This window comes from Callorhinus ursinus, unplaced genomic scaffold, assembly GCF_003265705.2.
Source record: "Callorhinus ursinus isolate GAN/ISIS: 27379988/994484 unplaced genomic scaffold, GSC_fseal_2.0 scaffold22, whole genome shotgun sequence".
In the NCBI taxonomy this organism is placed as follows: Eukaryota; Metazoa; Chordata; class Mammalia; order Carnivora; family Otariidae; genus Callorhinus; species Callorhinus ursinus.
The window spans coordinates 8,673,673-8,679,587 of record NW_027397084.1 but is presented as its reverse complement, the minus strand read 5'-3'; the positions used below and the strand labels follow the sequence as shown (position 1 = coordinate 8,679,587).

Here is a 5,915-nt window from a genome sequence, read left to right as displayed (position 1 = left end):
AGTGTTTAAGAAATTGGGCTCATCTAACCTGAAGAAGAAAATGATAAGGGCTAGTGAAAGTTCACATTCTAAAATGCTTTCTTTTTCTTGAAGAGAGATGATAATATGGGATAATTCTATAGAGAAGTAGATCCAATAAGTTAGGAGTTGAGGGATTAGGTGTATCCTTACAGTTGTGGCTGATAAAAGGTGGAATAAGAGAATAAGACACCTTGAAAATGATGTGGGGTGGGGCAGAGTAAGTGATCATTGCATGATTCTTTTTTAAATAGGGGTTTTTATTGTAAATATAATAGTGCACAACACAAAACCGTAAAACAATTTGGAGAGTATTAAATAAAAATTAAAAGTTCTCTTCCCCCTCAGAATCCCTTTCATATCACATGGATGACATAACCACTGTTAACACTTTCTTGTACATATTCTTAAAAAATATCTTTGCATATAAAAGATCACATAGGTAGACAAAAAAATAGAAATACATACGTGTACAAGTTTTTTTTTTAACACTAAAGGGATCGTACTGTACATAGTTTTCTGGAGCTTATATTTTGAATATATCTTCTCTTATTAAGTGAAATGAGACCTGTCTTACTCTTTTAAATTGCTTAGGATTTTTTCATTATCCGAAATCATATTGATAAATATTTAGGTGTTTTTATTTTCCATCATAGTGATTATAAGCTTGAGTATAATAACCAACCTTTTACATATATTATTTCCTTAGTCCTAATTGTTAGAATTGCTAGTCTAATTGCTAGAGAAGCTAAGTATGAGTTGTTTAAGGCTTTTGAGAAATTTTATGAAAATACAATCTCAACAAAGATTATAAAATTTGACTTCTATCAACAGTGTATAAATAATTCCATATATCTCCACCTGACCAATCTGAGACCAATATGACTAATGAGTTTTATCATTATATTTATGGTTTCCAATCTGATGGATGAAATAGAGCATTTTGTTTTGATTTCTATTAATAGTGAAGTTAAACATCATTTAATGTGCTTATTATTCACTTGTGTTTGTTCTTGTGTTTATTCTTTTGTGACTTCTTATTCATGTCCTCGGCCCATTTTTCTAATGGATTGTCCTATTTTCAAAATGTTGAATACAGTTTCTTTAAATATTAAGAATTCTGGCACTCTCTTATAAATGACGCACATAATTTTTCTCTCCTAATATCTACCTTTTAATTAATATGTAGTTGTCATATTAGAGGCCTCCATTCTCTGTTATATATTGGTTTGATTACTAGCAAAAAGGAAGAAAAGCTGAAAGTAATATTCCATTAAGGAAGCCAACAGATTGGGGAAGCCATACTCCTCCTTGGTTTCTCAATAATACCTACTCTTTCCTGGGTATCAAAATATATGAAGAAAGTGAGCTCATAAAAATAATGATTCCAGTTTTTAAATATATTTGATAAAAAGAAATTCAATAAAATTCTTTAAAATTATTCTAGATATTAAGGAGAACTTTACAAAATGAAATTCTGTAAGTTGTTTTTAAGAATTGAAAACTATTATCATCCCTTCATTCATTAAAAGTCAACTTGAGACTTATTTTAAAATCATAACTTTAACCATAGACAAAAAGTGTATGAGTTGATATTTTTTCAGTTCAAAATTTATGCCAGTAATTTTATGTTGATGTGTCTGCCTGAGTGTGAGTATGTGTGTATGTGGGTTGGCGTTGGCTTACATGTATGAATTTTAATTTATTTTGACTGTCTTATCATGTGCCTCTGGGTTGATATCTGTTGGGTGTTAGAACATCAAGGCGCAATTGTAAAAGTCAGCCTTTGTGTGCGGCCTAATTTATGTGTGATCGCTAATATATGTACCTGAAGTTTCTGGTGGATTGTGGCCAAAGAATGATGCATAAACTGAAAGGATTGCATTAAACTGCTAAGGAATAGGTCAGTGCCAATGGGAGCATTTTGTTCTCTGTTCTCCATACTAATGCTGTAATACAGAAAGAAATCAAGCATCTCACTGAATAATATTTCTTTGTAACACTTTTCATAAGCAAGATTTCACTGGAGTTCAATTTTCACTATTTGGTTATCTCATTATAAGCTTATATTTTAGTAATTGCATTATTAGTATAAAAATAATGCGCTTATCATTAAAAAGTACATGAAATATAAAAATATGGAGGATGGTGAAAATTTAATTTCTCTTATATGAGTTTAGAACAAAAGGATATGCCAGTAAACTAATCAAACTATAAATACTACATAGACAAGACTGACAAACACCAAAACTAGATCCCTGGATTTGGGGTTGGGGATTTGAATAGCAGATGTTCAACCTCTTTCCATGGTGAGATAATAGAGAATAAAACCAAACATTATTTTCTCTTTAAGTATTGATACAGAAGCTAAAATTCATACATAAACCAAACACTAATTTTCTCAAAAAACTAGTGGGCTCCTATTTTGGGTCCCATTCTCAAAGCTGTCTTGCTTAACTTTACAGACAGTGAAAAACTATTTTCTACCTTCATTTACAATAACTAAATGAAAATTAAAAGAGCAAAAAACAAACATTCTTCAGGTATCAGCTCAGCAATTATTTTTTTTCAAACTGTATCCAGCTTTATTAAAGATACTTTTCATAAACAATCATGGTATTTCAGGCAGGACATGGGCAGACAATCGCTAACAGTATACAACAACTTTCAAACTCCCTTCTTCAATGGACTACCAAAATCAGAAAGCCACTATAAAACCCAATGAAGTCTTCATGTAGATGCTCTGAACAGGGAAAGTTCAGAGTGAGGGTTGACAGTTCACATTTAGCATGTTGTTTAACAACTTTTCACAAGCCGACCCTGACTTTCAGGAAATGAAATGAAAATGGCAGGATTATCAATCTGAAGATCCACGAGCTACAAAAGGAATTTTTTGAGGGATGCCATCTCAGTGGTGACACTGTAAAGTCCAGATTGCCTGACATACTGGGAACCATGTCTTGGGGGTCAGGTTCCAACAGGTCTCTGGGTTTAAGGGAGTCAAGTCTATGTTGAAGGCAGACAGGGAGAAGAAGACATAAAAAAATGAGTTTTAGTTTTTCCACACCACCGAGGGGTTTGTGCCAAGGCGGCTCATGTGTGTCAACATCAAGGAATCCCTCCTCCTGGGAGCCAAGAGGAAGTTTCTCAAAACTAGAAGGGAAAGGTGTTTTTCCCCTTGTATCAATCTAGCTTTGGAGATATTCTGTTAGTGACATATGCCCTTCCCCCAAAACAATGAAGTGATCTGTGTACTAACAACATAGCTTAAAAAAAAAAGTAAAACAAAATTCTGCATTTTTATAAAACTTGATAAAAAATAGTATTTCAAACTGTACAGTCACCAGAAGTACGCAGTTACCAAAAATGCACGCACTTCACTTGGCATCTCCAGCACCTTCAGCTTTCTGTGCCTGGTCTGTTTTGGCATCTCCGTTTTCTGCAGGGTTATTCGCATCCTTGCCAGCATCAGCTTTCCCCTTTTTCCCTTTGGGTACCTTCTCTCCCTTCTTTGCAGGGCCCTTTTTAGGCTTGGGCTCTGGCTTTGGAGGAGCAGGTTTAGCAGATAACCTTGCAGATCTTCTCTGTGGCTCATCCTTCACCTTGGCTCTATCTCCTTTAGCATCCCCTTCAGCCTTTCTCTTGGGCATGGTGGCGACGGCGGCGGGTCGTAAGCACTGGACGTGGGGATGCAGTGGCACGCGGGCTTTGGCCGGTCCGGGGGTCGTTCTCGCCTCTTCTTCTTCACACTGCTCGGGCTCCGGGGGGTTTATAAAGTTTTTATCTCAGCTCAGCAATTATTAAAATGTCTGATGACATACAATGCTGACAAGGGAATACAGAAGCTACAGCTTTGTACAATTTTAGTAGAACTATAAATTGATACAATCACTTTGGAAAGGTATCTAGTAAAATTATCAAAATCTTAAAATATGCATATTGGACCAGCAATAATAATAATAATAATTTATTGTATAGAAACACTATAACTCTGAAGACAGATGCTTGAGAATATTGATTGTATTATTGCAGGTAATAGTAGTTATTTCAAATAATGGTTACTAAGAGTGTTAACAGTGGCTATTGTAGTTTCTTTATAGTTTCTGTATTGTCTGAAGGTTTTACAATAGGAGTAGATGTAAATTTATCCTGGAATCATTATCACGACATTTCATTTAAAAATTAAAAAAACAAACTATGACATAGAAAATGTGTTATTTTTATTTAAAAACTAAAAACCAAAACAATACAGAAATCCATAAATTGGGAATTTAAGTGGTTTTTGTATCTAGGAATTGGGTCTCTTCAGGCTAAAGATCTGGAACCTTGGCACCTGATTGGCTAATATTACTTTGTAAAATTGACATATGGTTGTTGAGTAGGTGAGATTCTTGAACTGCCACCACTTGGAATGAAAACATTATGCTGCTTGGTAGGGAATATGATATAAGTAACATCTCTATGTGTTGTCACATGATTTATACAACCAAGAAATCCCCTGAATTAATTTTGACACTAAGTAATCAAGCAAACAATAAAATGAAGAGAAGAAATCTCTGTAATGCCATTGGGGTTATTGAAGATGGTGTGAGATTGAAAGTTAAATGAATGGTGATAAATGAATAACTTATGCTTAGAGGATAGGCAGATCTGGACAGAGATACGAAGGAGGTGACCACAGGCTCCACAAGAGTCCTGTTCCATCTTCCTCTTCCTTGTAGACATGAATTATTTCCACTTACCTCTAGAGAATGAGTTCAGGCAATATTTCCCTTGGGAGGGAAAATTTGAGTTGCTAGTAGCAGGGCACATCCTCCCAGGAAAGGAGGTGTGGAATTCTGTGGTTTTCTTCAGTTTTCACAAAGGTGCTTAGAGAAAAGCTAGTAGAGGAGAAAACCTGTCTAACATGCTGAGAACTGAGTAACTTGGAAAATGCATTGGATGACAGTATTTCTCTGGGTTATGTATAATGAATCAGAGGCTTAGGGTGTAAGTTTTATTGGACCAATTGGGAGTAGCTCCTATATAGTCTAGAGCCTCATGGTAAGATTTTGTTTATAGAAGAAAAAAGGATATGTGTAGTGTGTAGGCATCCGGGCAGCTGACCCTACTGCTCCAGATGTGCCACGGTGGGTCTATTGGAAGGAGGTGACTTCTGCCTGTTGGGTATCTTACTTTCCAAAAGAGAGGCCAGTTCTACTTTCTCCCTTTGGAAGAACAGGCCGAGAGAGTAACCCATCCCTCTGCTCCCTACTACTAGGGAGAGCTTGAGCAAAGGAGGCTAAATCCTGATACTGAAGAAAGAATGAGATGGCTTTGTTCAGAGATGACCCTGGTGGAGAAGCCCTCCCAAATTCTGGAGCACGAGCTAATCTCAGGTCTCAGGTCATCACAATTAGTGACAGTCCACATTATTTAGCATCCTTAAATATCCAGGGTCAGCTTTGAGGCATGTGCTGATTTTTACTTTACTGAATCTGTAATATTGACTAAAATGACAGGAACTTATTAGCAAAAACAATAATAGATTATTTTGATTTAGAAAGTTAGATTTTTGTCGAATTAGTATAGTCTTCAATCAAATATGGGATTATCAAGCTAGTATATTCTATTTTCCCTCTATAACTGCAACTTAATTACTTACTTAATTTATGTTGGGTTCAATTTTCTTGCATTTCCAGACATGGTGCTCCCTCTCCTCCCCCAATGAAAAGGTTATGCAGGATCCAAACCTCTTTTTTTAACCTGATATTATTTAATTAAATAGACTAACATTCTTCAGATCTCTGTGTGTGTGTGTGAGTGCGTGTATGAGTGTGGATATGTAGTCAATCCTTATTATTTGTAGATGCTGTATTTGTGAATTATCTAACTAGCTAAAATTTATTTGTGACCTC

The 5,915-nt window shown here is 35.4% G+C and overlaps 1 pseudogene; it reads right to left on the bottom strand.

Moving 5' to 3' along the window:
- Positions 1 to 3,298: 3,298 nt before the first annotated feature.
- LOC112838048 (non-histone chromosomal protein HMG-17 pseudogene) lies at positions 3,299 to 3,796 on the bottom strand (annotated as a pseudogene).
- Between the last annotated feature and the right edge of the window lie 2,119 nt (positions 3,797 to 5,915).